Raw genomic sequence first — 15,060 nt, 5'->3', positions numbered from 1 at the left:
TGAAAGCTCTATGCAAGAGGCCACCCGAGTTTGAGAGCTCCAGTTTGCCCAAGAAGCTGAACACTGGCATAAGCAGTTGTTAGAGACACAGCTACAGGTTCAAGAGCCTGAGTTTCAGTGTTAGGCTGAGAGCTGGAAGCCACAAGAGCTGAAATGGGTGCTGAAGAAGGAGCTGCATTCGTGTAGGCAAAGTGACTCTGAGTTGGTGGCAGGTAGCAGGCATTTCCAACTCCTCTGAGGAAGAGGAGGTTTGAGCTGAAACTTCCATCGGCAGACTCAAGAAACCAGCCAGTGGTCACCCAAAAAGTAAAAACTGATCAGCCAAGAGTGCCATAGGGGCAGACACAACACCCTCTGCAAGTAGTGGAGAACTCACTCTGTGGTTGGGCCCTATACCCATACAGAGTTGATATAGAGTTAGGGGCAAAATTTAGACAGAGCCTGACTTGTGGTGGCGCAGTGGATGAAGCGTCGACCTGGAAATGCTGAGGTTGCTGGTTCGAAATCCTGGGCTTGCCTGGTCAAGGCACATATGGAAGTTGATGCTTCCAGCTCCTCCCCCCCTTCTCTCTCTGTGTCTCTCCCTCTCCTCTCTGAAATGAATAAATAAAAAAAATTTAAAAAAAAAAAAAAAAAAAAAATTTAGACAGAAACCCACCAACTATCTGGCAGCTTGGTTGCTGCAGTTGTAGGATGTAGGGGTGGATGGTATTGTGCTCTATGGAGCAGAGATGGAGAAATTAGCTGCCATTACCATGCACTCCTCAAGGCAGCGCCTTCAAAACTGCCATGACAACCAAGGAAATCATACCCTGTCAGAATGGGTGATGGCTGCCATTCATACGATCTGGCAGAATGCTGGAGACTTGCCAGGAGCACTGGGTCAGTGGCAGTTATATACTAAACTGCAGCAGATCCTTAAGAAACTGGGTATGAGGAATGCTGCTTTCAACCTGAGATCCTGTGGGCCAAATAAGAAAGTATTCACAGCAGAAATGAGGGACCTTATTCTCTGTAGCATACCGTTAGCTGTTTTGGGGTCACTAGTAGCTATGTTGAGCCCCTATCCAGGGCACCCCATTAACAGATGGTGGCAGATTTGGGGGAGGTGAAGGCAGCACAGCACCATAAGGCTGTGTGGGCTGCTGCCCATGCTGACCTTCCAACTAACAAGAGAAATGGGCTGGTAGAGGTTACCCAAACACAGATATGGGTAGATTTAATTGCCTCTGAAGCAGACAGAAATTAAATAGCAGGTCTAATAGAGGCCTATTAGAGCTTTGGCAGCAGCTTGAACCAAAACAGAGGTTCCAGCCTCTGAAAAAGCGGGGAGATGCAGGTTGCCCCGCAGCTACCAAAAAAATAGCTGAAGCTCATGTTGCATAGCTGCAAGGTTCAGCTAAGAGAACAGCACAGGCCTTAAATGTGTTTAAATTACATCTTGCATCATTCATTAAAAAGAACCATTTTGTCTTAATTTACAAAATGTATTTAAAGCAAGCAAGCAAGCAAGCTAGTATATAATGCCTTAAACTCATTTTGCCACCAGGACCTGGTCTCCAAGGGATTTGGAAGGGGCATGTGGCAATGGACAGAGTGCTTATGGAAAAGCATTGAGGTCTGTTAATAAAGAGATGTATGGTTAGTTGCCTGTAATGAACCTTCAACTTTGGTGATTTGCACAGACAACTGGGCTGTTGTCTATCATGGACTGATCATTGAGCAATGTAATGAACTCTTGAAGCAGGGACTACAACGGGGGGGGGGGGGGGGGGAGACTAGCTCCCTCGCTGGATGAACATGCCACGTGTGGACAGTATGAGACCCTGACAGGGGGCTCAGCACCTGTGGAGGCCCTCTTGCACCATGCGGCTGCTCCCATCTAGTTGCAGAGATGCACCAAGAACATTTTCTTCAATGGACATGGCCTGGGACTGTACAAACCCCCCCACCTACAATGGGTGGCCTTGTTGACACCATGGGGTAGGGGGCTAGACGTGGGCCTCCGGTTAACTCCCTGGAAAGAGTCCTCAGAGAGAAATTGTGAAAAGCACCTTTGTAATTACTGTCATTATTGGTATAGCTTGTGTAACTTGGTTGCTATAGTTTGTACTATTTCTGTGATGTAATGGACTTCACTCCTCACACAGGAACCATTACGGAAGATACCTATCACATAGATTTCAAGGCAAGCAACCCTAAAGTCGTGGAATTTAGGAAAAACAGCTACATTAGGCTTGCTTGCTTGCCCTTTGCATGATTAGTGCATACGCATGTGGCAGAGCTGCATGTGTATAGCCTACATAAGGCTAAGGGGCTTGCCCTCAGGGAAGACTGCCAATTGCTTGCCCATCACTACGAGGGGCCATTTTGCTGTTCATTTGCTTGCTGCCATGAGAAGCAGTTTTTCCCTGCCTGTTAGCTCGTCCACTGTTGTGGGAATCTATTAAATGGGAATGGCCCAATACTTTCCAGCTCCACAGTTCCTCTACTGTCTGCCTGAATCCAATGTAAACCTCCTGGCATGGACCACCAACATTCAAGGTGGCCATAAGTGGATGAATGAAGAAAGCTTCCAGAAAGTGGAAAAAGCAAGAAAATGAATTCTCCTCTAGAACTTCCTGAAAGAACACACCAATGCTGGTACCTTGATTTTAGCCCACTAAAACTCATTTCAGATTTCTTCCAAAACTGTAAGATAATAAGTTGTTTTAAGCCACCAAATTTGTCGGAATCTGTTACAGCAGTATTTAGGGAGTATTTAAGACCATCCAGTTTCAATGACTTGCTAGAGGAACCCAAAGAACTCAAAATATAGGGGCTGATTATATAGACACCTTATGCCTAGCACATACCAAAATTTCAGATTCCCAGACAAAAAATTAGTGTTCAGCATAAACTATATTGTTTGTACAACAGAAGCATAGTAAGCCATGCTTAGCAGTTATGCAGGTGAGAGAACCCTTCTGAAATCCAAGTTCTCAGATGAAAGTCAAGGGTGAACCTCACTGGTAGTTCGTTCTGATAAGCAGTGAGGCCTGCTACGTTAACTCTTTTCTACACAAGCAGCAACAGGAAACTAATACACAAATTTAAAGAAACTGCATAAAGCAATAATCATAATTGTGTTGTTGGGCATACAATACATAAAGATACAATTTGTACAACAATAACAGCACAAAGGGAAGAGGCAAGATGAAATTATATAAAAAGAAGACTGTACACCACTGTGTAAGCTGATATTGAGTCAAAATACATTGTTTTATCTGACACCTTAATTTTAACCACAGGTCAACCATTAAAAAGTATAATTTTTAAACAGCAAAAAAAATAAGAGAACATAGCACACTAAAAATACCTAACACAAAAGAAGGCAGTAATGAAGAAAGGAACAAAAAACACAAAACAAAGAAAATAAAATAAGAAATGATAGATGTAATCCTACCTTATTTGTAATTATATTAAATAGAAATGAAATGTACAAATCATTCAGAAGACAGAGAGTAGCAGAATAAATTTTAAAAACATGATCCAACTATAACAGAAAGACTTTAACTTCAAAGACAAATATGCTGAAAATAAAAAGCTGGGGAAAAACAGACCATGCAAACAGTGCCAATGAGATACTTGGGAGTGGCTGTGATAATAGCAGATAAAATAGAACACAGTATAAAATTGTTATTAGAGACAAAGAAAAATATTTATAATTAAAAGGCCAACTCATCAACAAGATACAGTAATTATAAATATGTATGTACATAACACTTTCAAATATGTAAAGAAAAAAATGATAGATATAAAAGTAGACAATTTAAAATAATAGTTGGAAACATATTCTTCTCAAATGCAAGGAATACATTTTTCCCAGACACCAAAAGTTAAGGCAATAAAACTAATCACAGTAATTACAAATGGGCTGAAGTCATATGAAGTATGTTCCCTGACAACTGTAATGAAATTATAAATTAATAACAGAAGAATTGTGAAGAATTCACAAATATGTGAAAATTAAAAACACTCTCCTCAAGAACCAATGTCAAAAAACAAGTCATTGGTTACCAGTTGGCTCAGTGGTAGAGCATTGGCCTGGCGTAATAAAGTCCTGGGTTTGATTCCTGACCAGGGCACACAAGAGAAGTGCCCATCTGCATCCCCCCTTCCCCCTCTCCTTTCTCTCTTCCCCTCCCACAGCCAAGGCTTCATGGGAGCAAAGTTGGCCCGGACACTGAGGAAAGCTCCATGGCCTCCGCCTCAGGTGCTAGAATGGCTCCAGTTGCAACAGAGCAACACCCCAGATGGGCAGAGCACCGCCCCTGGTGGGCATGCCAGGTGGATCCCGGTTGGGCGCATGGAGGAGTCTATCTGCCTTCCTGCTTCTCACTTCAGAAAAATACAAGAAAACAAACAAACAACAATAAAAAAACAAGTCAAAAGGAAAATTAAAAAATACTTTGAGATAAATAAAAATTAAAACAAAACATACTGAAACTTACTGGATGCACCTAACGTACAACTTAGAAATATATAACTGTAAAAGTTCATATTAAAAAACAAGATCTCAACTCAGTAACCTAAACTTCTACCTTATGACAATGAATCAAGAAGAATGTTCTGAACCCAAAGGAAAATGAACAATAAAATTAAAGTGAAAATGAAACTGTAAAATAAAAAATAGAAAATTTTAAAGATCAATGAAACAAAAAAAAATGGTTTGCTGAAAAGATCAATAAAATCCACAAACTTCTAGCTAGACTAACCAAGAAAAAAAAGTAAAGACAAATAATAAACTGAGGAATTAAAGAAGTAGTATTATTACCAACCTTACAGAAAAAAAAAATTATAAAATAGTATAAACAACTATGTTAACAAATTAGACCACCTAGATGAAACAAATTACTAGAAACTATAGAATTATATATAAAAAAAGTTTGAAATAGAAATTTTTTTAAAACTTTCCACAAATAAGCCCCTGACCAGATACCACCAACTATATTTTTTTAAAAAGAGAATACTGAAGCCAGTAGTATTCTTATAACCAAACGAAAGCGACATTACAAGAGAAAAACTACAGTTCAATAATACCGTTGTGAACATAGATACAAAAATCCTCAATGAAATACCAGCAAAACTAATCTGGAACATAAAAAAAAGGATTATACACAATACATGTGAGATATAACCCACAAAAGCAAGGTAGGTTCAGCATACAAAAATCAATGTAGTAAACCACATTAATAAACGACAAAAACAATATCATCTCAATAGACATAGAAAATGCACATGCCTAAATACAACTGCCTTTTAATACTTGAATACTATGAATAGAAAGAAATTTCCTCAGGTTGGTAAAGGGCATCCACCACAGCTAACATCATACCTAATTGTGAAAGCATGCCCTCTAATATTAAAAACAGACAAGGTAGTTAGTCCAGTCTTGCCACTCTTATTTAGAAACAGATCTCAATATATGGAAAGACATACTAGGCTCATGGATTGAAAGAATACTTTTCAGACAGCAATACTCTCTAAGCGATCTCCAGATTCAATGTAATCTGTATCAAAATTCCAATGGCTTTTTTCTTTTTGGCGGAAATGGAAAAGCTGATCCTTAATTTACATATATAGAGATAAAAACCTCAAATACTGGAGGAAAAAAACTTGGGAGGATTCACGCTTTCTGATTTCAAATTTTACTAAAAAGTTATAGCAATCAAAAACAGTGGGGTTAATGACATAAGAATCTAGACTAGTGGAATAGAAATGGGATTCCAAAAATAAATTCAAATATCTATGGCCAAATGATTTTTCATAAGGGTGCCAGGATATAAATAAAGAATTCAATAAATAGTACTGGACTAGATATTAACATGCCAAAATATAAAGTTAGACCCCAATCTCACACAATATGTGAAAACCAATTCAAAATGGAGCAAAGACCTAAATGGAAAGCTCAATTTATACAACTCTTGGAAGGGAACAGAAGTGTAAACCTTCATGACCTTGGATTAGGCAATAATTTCTTAAAAGTGACACCAAAAGCACAGCCAACTGTGGTCCCTAAGAAAGATGATACCAGGAAGGACTCCTGATGACTAACTGGGTTCAAATATTAAAAAGAACCTAGTAGCCACCTGAACAGGTAGGTGGTAGCGCTGTGGATAGAGTATGGGACTGGGACGCAGAGGACCCAGGTTCGAAACCCTGATGTTGCCAGCTTGAGCGCAGGCTCACCAGCTTTATCGAGGCGTTGCTGGCTTGACCATGGGATCATAGACATGACCCCACGGTTGCTGGCTTGAGCAAGGGGTCACTGGCTGGGCTGGAGCCCTCCAGTCAAGGCACATATGAGAAAGCAATCAATGAACAACTACGGTGCTGCAACAAAGAGTTGATGCTTTTCATCTCTCTTCCTGTCTGTCTCTATCTGTCCCTCTCTCTGTCTGTCACATAGATGATAGATGATAGATAGATAGATAAATAGATAGATAGATAGATAGATAGATAGATAGATAGATAGATAGATAGATAGATATAGAATGAACCTAGTAGCCATTTCTAAACAGGGTCCTGTCACGCAAACTTCAGGGAGAGCGTAGAAGCCTGCAGTGAATGCTTACTCTGTGTTTCTGTCACCTGAGCCCTTATGTTTCCTGGAATTGTATTTCAAGCAATAGGATGAGGCTTTCCCTACCCAACCTCTACTTAGAAAGGGAAGCCAGCCTGGCACAGGCAGCTGCTACGGAAGAGCTCTTGCAATGTTTGCAGGAAAGTGATGAGAAGGCAGAAACCTTAGCCTGCAGGGTAGCAAAACTGCAAGGGAAGAGTGCCATATCACCAAATCAGGTGGTCATGGTGAAGGCAAACTGGGATCCCAAGACTGGGAACCCCAAGAGAAATTCAGCCCTCTTCTCCCCCTCACCAGAGAAGGAAGAGAAACACCAGACTTACAAGCACGACCGGGATTAATAACAAAGATTAAGACAGAACAGCTCCAGGCGCAGCAGGTGTACCCTGTGGGTCTCCTTGTGACTGTAGCCGAGTCAGGCGAATTAGGAAACACGTATAGGCTGTGCTTGTGGGAGTATCCTCCTGACAAGGGGAGAAAGGTGAAAATTAGCCTCAGTAACCACACCACCATCTCTGAGACAGTGCCTCTCTGGAGGTGTGAGGAAGAGCAGGTAGTCTCCTTGCTGACATGGATACAAGGGCATGCCAAGGAGCTTGGCCAAATGTGGGTAATCTGCCCCCCACCACCACCTCACTGGCAGACAATAGAAGAGCTACAGAAATTGATTAGAAAGTTACAAATGAGGAATGCTATTTCTTTGCAGCATTTCAGAGGGCCTGATAATGAGCTCTTTACCTCCCACATGAATGACATTATTTTACAGTCTTCTCCCAATCAGTATAAATTTCTAGTATTGATCCTGAACTTTATGGTTTGACAGCAATCAAATCAAGTAGCCCAGGCTATTGTGGATTTAGGAGAAACAGAGAGAGACAGAAGACTGGCTAATATTCAGGCAACCAGCAAGAAGGGTGGTAAGTGCAGAGAGAAGGGCCAGATCAGGTCTGCCGCTGACGTCTATGGTTCGATTTAATTAAGGCAGGCACACCTTTAGAGAAACCTGATAGGCAGACAAACTCTTTTGGTTATTACTGTGGCAGAGGCTAAAAGCCTGAGCAGCAATCAGAAACTACTACCTGAGCCCCACTCATATTTCAGGCTGGGACCTACTCCTAATTTAGAGCTCTCTTTCCTCCTTTAGCCAACTTGTATTATGAATTTACCTTTGCCACCCAGCTTAGTGTATCCCAAGGTTCTCTTTACCAGGCCACAGTCACAGAGCTCCAGGAAAAAGCTACCTGGTCTCAACTCTCCAGGCAGAGGAGAACAGAAGCTTCATATCCACGCATGCTGCAAATGGCTTTTTCCAGTCTACCTGAATCATTACCAGCTAGAAGCAGCGGTCATTGGGACTTGGACATGAGCTTCAAAATATAGAATGGTGACAACAATTCCAGTGCCATGCGGACTTTTCCTGTGTGGAACTTTCCTGGACTCCTGCTCCCTGTAACAGCTCCTAACAGACTGAACTGTGGTTGGGTTGCATTTTTCAGGGATTTGGCATGGTGATGGGGCCAACTTGGACTTGGGGAACATGTTAAGGACACTACTCTTTTAGGGATTCTCGCTGTATTGGCCAAGAGTTTGCTTAAAGGCTTTTAATCACTGTAAAAAAAAATAGAGGACTGGATGAAGAAGATGGGGCACATATACACCATGGTATACTATTCAGCTAGGAGAAATGGTGACATTGGATCACTTATAGAGGAATGGTGGAGTCTTGGTAGCATTGTGCGGGGTGAAATAAGCGAATCAGAAAAAAACAGGAACTGCAGGATTCCATACATTGGTGGGACATAAAAGCGAGACTAAGAGGCATGGACAGGAGTGTGGTGGCTATGGGGAGGTGGGGGGAGGGAAGGAGGGAGAGGGGGAGGGGGAGGGGTACAGAGAGAACTGGATGGAAGGTGGCGGAGGATGATCTCGCTTCGGGTGATGGGTATGCAACAGAACTAAATGACAAGATAATCTGGAAATGTTTTCTTTGAATGTATGTACCCTGATTTATTGATGTCACCCCATTAAAATAAAAATTTATTTAAAAAAAAAAAATGTCCCTCAGTAAGAAGGGTGTAGAGGCCATGTTTAGAACCAACCATCTACTGGACATCCCAAAATAAACAATGGGTCTTGGCTCTAGCATATACTGGAGCAGAATGCACATTGAGTGATGATAATATGCATAAATTTACAGGATGTGCTGCTGCTATAGATGGCTATGAGGGAAGTTCCTTAAAGGTTAAGGTGACCAACTTTTTTACAAGAAAAGGAGGACAAATATAACTTGAAGAATATCATAAATAAAAGAAACATTTTATTCATTGCAACAATACATTATAATATAAAAAATGCAAAATAAAAACATTTGTGAGGAGGAAAAGATGGCAGCGGAGTAGGCAGATGCACAGACGCCCAGCTCTCACCACCAAACTGGAATACAAATCAATTTAGGAAAAATCAGCATGAAAAACCAACTCTGAACTACAAGAACAGCACTCAAAAACCAAGGAGCAAAGAAGAAGCCACAACAAACCTGGTAGAAAGCACCTGAATCTCCCCTGCTTACAGGAACGGAGGGGGGGGTGAGGTTGAGAGCCCAGAGGGGATCTCACACAAGGGAAAAGGGCAGAAACTACTGCTCACAGCCACTTGCCTGGCGACCAGAGAGTGAGGTGTGTTGAAAAGACCAGCTTATTCCCAAGTGGAAAGGAAAGAGAGAGGGACAGGCTGTGAGGGGCTAAGGAATGAAGGAGATGACCTAAAAAAGCTGACTCATCCGTGCTGGAGGCGGCCATAGCTGGGGGAGGGACTGAACCTTTCACAAAACAAAGCTGAATTGCTTCCAGATCAGAGATCTCCGGACATCTATTCGGCTCCAATCAGGGCAACAAGACACAGCTGAAAACAAGAAGTGGGGAGGAGGGGCAGTAACTCAGGTCTCCATGGAGATCTGAGATACACCTCCCCCTACTGAAGCTGAGAAAACACCCTGCCCCCAGAGAGATTAATTGGATAAAGAGGCCTTCAGAGTCTCAGGTTACACCCACCGCATTCCTGGATACAGTTTCAAGGAAGCCCCCTACTGATATCAGTAAAAAGACTATCACCTGTTAAGAAAACAAACAAATCAAGACTTCAAAGCTGCCCAAAATCCGAAAGTGGATTACAGATAACAGCTGATACCAACCAAGAAGAGCTAGAAATAACTGAAAACTGGAGGCAGACAACACCAAGCCTAGACTCAACCAACTCTACAAATAAAAAACCCAAAAACAGACAATGAGAAGACAAAGAAGTGCAATCCAAATGAAACCACAAGAGACACCTTCAGGAGATGAACTGAGTGATATGGAAATAATCAAACTTCCAGATACGGAGTTCAAAATAATGATTGTAAGGATGCTTAGGGATCTTAGAACAACAATGGATGGTCTTATGAACACCTAAATAAAGAAATAGCAAGTATAAAAAAGAATCAGTCGGAGATGACAAATACAGTATCAGAAATAAAGACCACAATGGAAGGAATTAAAAACAGGATAGACAGAGCTGAGGATCGAATCAGCGAGTTGGAGGACAACTGGAATGAAGGCATGAAAGCAGAGAAAAAAAGAGAAAAGAGACTCAAAGAGTCAGAGGAAACCCTTAGAGAGCTCTGTGACAACATGAAGAGAAATAACATCCGCATCATAGGGGTTCCTGAAGAAGAAAAAGAACAAGGGATAGAGACTTTGTTCAATCATATCATAGCTGAAAACTTCCCTAAATTAATGCAAGAGAAACTCTCACAAGTCCAAGAAGCACAGAGGACTCCATTAAAGAGAAACCCAAAGAAACCTACATCAAGACACATCATAACTGAAATACCAAAGCTAAGCGATAAAGAGAAAATATTAAAAGCTGCAAGAGAAAAAAAAAGTTATCACCTACAAAGGAGCCCCCATAAGGATGACATCCGACTTCTCAACAGAAACACTTGAGGCCAGAAGGGAATGGCAAGAAATATTCAAAGTAATGCAGAACAAGAACCTACAACCAAGACTACTTTATCCAGCAAGGCTATCGTTTAAAATCAAAGAAGAAATAAAAAGCTTCCCAGACAAAAAACAACTCAAGGAATTCATTACATCCAAACCAATGCTAAAGGAAATGTTAAGGGGCCTGTTGTAAACAGATCAAAGTGGGAAAAGAATATAGCAAACAAGGAATACACCTTTAAAGAAGAAAATGGCAATAAACAACTACATATCAATAATAACCTTAAACGTAAATGGATTAAATGATCCAATCAAAAGACATAGGGTAGCTGCGTGGACAAGAAAACAGGACCCATACATATGCTGTCTACAAGAGACACACCTTAGAACAAAAGATACACATAGATTGAAGATAAAAGGATGGAAAAAAACATTTCATGCAAATGGAAATGAAAAAAAAGCTGGGGTAGCAATACTTATATCAGACAAATTGGACTTTAAAACAAAGGATATAGTAAGAGATAAAGAAGGCCACTACATAATGATAAAGGGAGTAATCCAACAGGAAGATATAACTATTATAAATATCTATGCACCTAATATAGGAGCACCCAAATATATAAAGCAGACTTTGATGGATTTAAAGGGCGAGATCAACAGCAATACTATAATAGTAGGGGATTTCAATACCCCACTAACATCAATAGATAGATCCTCAAGAAAGAAAATTAACAAAGAAACAGCAGACTTATTGGAAACACTAGATCAACTCGATTTAATAGATATCTTCAGAACCTTTCACCCTAAAGCAGCAGAATGTACATTCTTTTCAAGTGCTCATGGTACATTCTCTAGGATAGACCACATGTTAGGGCACAAAAGTGCTCTCAACAAATTTAAGAAGACTGAAATCATATCAAGCACTTTCTCTGATCATAATGGCATGAAACTAGAAATGAACCACAACAGAAAAGCTCAAAAATTCTCAAACACATGGAAACTAAATAGCAGATTGTTCAATAATGAATGGATTAAGAATGAGCTCAAAGAAGAAATAAAAAAATTCCTAGAAACAAATGACAATGAGCATACAACAACTCAAAATTTATGGGACACAGCAAAAGCAGTACAGAAAAGGAAGTTCATAGCACTACAGGCACACTTTCAGAAGCTAGAAAAAGCTCAAATAAACAACTTAACCCTGCATCTAAAAGAATTAGAAAAAGAACAGCAAGTAAAGCCCAAATGTAGTAGAAGGAAGGAAATAATAAAGGTCAGAGCAGAAATAAATGACATAGAGGCTAAAGAAACAATACAAAAGATCAATGAAACTAGGAGCTGGTTCTTTGAAAAGGTAAACAAGATTGATGAACCTTTAACTAGACTCACCAAGAAAAAGAGAGAGAGGACTCAAATAAATAAAATTAGAAATGAGAGAGGAGAAATAACAACTGACACAACAGAAATACAAAATATTGTAAGAAAATACTATGAAGAACTGTATGCCAAAAACCTAGACAAACTAGATGAAATGGACAAATTCCTTGAAACATACAATCTTCCAAAAATCAATCTGGAAGAATCAGAAAACCTAAACAGACCGATTACAACAAATGAGATCGAAACAGTTATCAAAAAACTCCCAACAAAGAAAAGTCCGGGGCCCGATGGCTTCACAACGGAATTCTACCAAATATTCAAAGAAGAACTAACTCCTATCCTTCTCAAACTATTTCAAAAAATTCAAGAGGAAGGAAGACTTCCAAGCTCCTTTTATGAGGCGAGCATAATTCTGCTTCCAAAACCAGGCAAAGACAACATAAAGAAAGAAAATTATAGGCCCAGGCCGGTTGGCTCAGTGATAGAGCGTTGGCCTGGCGTGCGGAAGTCCCGGGTTCAATTCCCGGCCAGGGCACACAGGAGAGGCGCCCATCTGCTTCTCCACCCCTCCCCCTCTCCTCTCTGTCTCTTTCTTCCCCTCCCGCAGCCAAGGCTCCACTGGAGCAAAGGACAGCCTGGGCGCTGGGGATGGCTCCATGGCCTCTGCCCCAGGCGCTAGAGTGGCTCTGGTCGTGACAGAGTGATGCCCCGGATGGGCAGAGCATCGCCTTCTGGTGGGCGTGCCAGGTGGATCCCAGTCGGGTGCATGCGGGAGTCTGTCTGACTGCCTCCCCGTTTCCAGCTTCAGAAAAATTAAAAAAGAAAAAAGAAAATTATAGGCCAATATCTCTGATGAATATAGATGCTAAAATTCTCAACAAAATATTAGCAAACCGGATCCAACAATATATGGAAAAAATCATACACCATGATCAAGTGGGATTTATTCTGGGGAGACAAGGATGGTACAATATTCGTAAATCAATCAATGTGATTCATCACATAAACAAAAAGAAGGAGAAAAACCATATGATAATTTCAATAGATGCAGAAAAAGCATTTGATAAAATCCAGCACCCATTCATCATCAAAACTCTCAGCAAAGTGGGAATACAGGGAACATACCTCAACATGATAAAGGCCATCTATGACAAACCCACAGCCAACATCATACTCAATGGGCAAAACTTAAAAGCAATACCCTTAAGATCAGGAACAAGGCAGGGTGCCCCCTTTTACCACTCTTATTTATTGTAACATAGTTCTGGAAGTCCTAGCCACAGCAATCAGACAAGAAGAAGAAATAAAAGGCATTCAAGTTGGAAAAGAAGAAGTAAAACTATCATTATTTGCAGGTGATATGATATTGTATATAGAAAACCCTAAAGTCTCAGTCAAAAAGCTACTGGACCTGATAAATGAATTCAGCAAAGTGGTAGGATATAAAATCAATACTCAGAAATCAGAGGCATTTTTATACACCAACAATGAACAGTCAGAAAGAGAAATTAAGGAAACAATCCCCTTCACAATTACAACCAAAAAAATAAAGTACCTAGGAGTAAACTTAACCAAGGAGACTAAAGACTTGTACTCGGAAAATTACAAAGCATTGATAAAAGAAATCAAGGAAGATACAAACAAGTGGAAGCATATACCGTGCTCATGGTTAGGAAGAATAAACATCATTAAAATGTCTATTTTACCCAAAGCAATCTATAAATTCAATGCAATACCAATTAAAATACCAATGACATACTTCAAAGACATAGACCACATATTCCAAAAATTTATATGGAACCAAAAGAGAACACGAATAGCCTCAGCAATCTTAAAAAAGAAGAATAAAGTGGGAGGTATCACACTTCCTGATATCAAGTTATACTACAAGGTCATTGTACTCAAAACAGCCTGGTACTAGCATAAGAACAGGCATATAGATCAATGGAACAGAACAGAGAACCCAGAAATAAACCCACAGTTCTATGGACAACTGATATTTGACAAAGGAGACAAGGAAATACAATGGAGTAAAGACAGCTTCTTTAACAAACGGTGTTGGGAAAATTGGATAGCTACCTGCAAAAAAATGAAACTAGATCATCAGCTTACACCACTCACAAAAATAAACTCAAAATGGATAAAAGATTTAAATGTAGGCCGTGAAACCATAAGCATCTTAGAAGAAAACATAGGCAGTAAGCTCTCCGACATCTCTCGCAGCAATATATTTGCTGATTTATCTCCACAGGGAAGTGAAATAAAAGACAGGATAAACAAATGGGACTATATCAAACTAAGAAGCTATTGCACAGCTAAAGACAACAAGAACAGAATAAAAACACAAACTACACAATGGGAGAATGTATTTGACAATACGTCTCTGATAAGGGGTTAATAACCAAAATTTATAAAGAACTTGTAAATCTCAACACCAGGAAGACAAACAATCCAATCCAAAAATGGGCAAAAGAGATGAATAGACATTTCTCCAAAGAGGACATACAGATGGCCAATAGGCATATGAAAAAATGCTCAACATCGCTAATCATTAGAGAAATGCAAATTAAAACCACAATGAGATATCACCTCACACCAGCCAGAATGGCGCTCATCAACAAAACAACACAGAATATGTGCTGGCGAGGATGTGGAGAAAAGGGAACCCTCCTGCACTGCTGGTGGGAATGCAGACTGGTGCAGCCACTGTGGAAAACAGTATGGAGATTCCTCAAAAAACTGAAAATCGAACTGCCTTTTGACCCAGCTATCCCACTTTTAGGAATATACCCCAAGGACACCATAGAACGGCTCAAAAGGAGAAATGCACCCCCATGTTTGTGGCAGCATTGTTCACAATAGCAAAGATCTGGAAACAGCCCAAGTGTCCGTCAGAGGACGAGTGGATTAAAAAGCTTTGGTACATATATACTATGGAATACTACTCAGCCATAAGAAATGATGACATCGGATCATTTACAATAACATGGATGGACCTTGATAACATTATACGGAGTGAAATAAGTAAATCAGAAAAAAACTAAGAACTATATGAATCCATACATAGAAGGGACA

General features: G+C 40.2%; 1 protein-coding gene across 2 annotated transcripts in view; it reads right to left on the bottom strand.

Annotated features, from left to right (window-relative positions):
• MAP3K2 (mitogen-activated protein kinase kinase kinase 2) overlaps positions 1-15,060 on the bottom strand; it is a 98,230-nt gene that overhangs the window by 62,520 nt on the left and 20,650 nt on the right. Inside the window, exon 1 of one of the 2 annotated variants that reach the window (XM_066345974.1) lies at positions 6,949-6,972. The exons of the other annotated variant lie outside the window; for it this stretch is intronic. The gene's annotated coding sequence lies outside the window, so the exon portion shown is untranslated. Of the gene's footprint in view, positions 1-6,948; positions 6,973-15,060 lie in introns of those variants that run through there. 2 annotated transcript variants of the gene reach the window in all.

Source organism: Saccopteryx leptura, chromosome 7, assembly GCF_036850995.1.
Source record: "Saccopteryx leptura isolate mSacLep1 chromosome 7, mSacLep1_pri_phased_curated, whole genome shotgun sequence".
NCBI lineage: Eukaryota > Metazoa > Chordata > Mammalia > Chiroptera > Emballonuridae > Saccopteryx > Saccopteryx leptura.
This window is presented reverse-complemented; position numbering and strand designations above follow the sequence as displayed.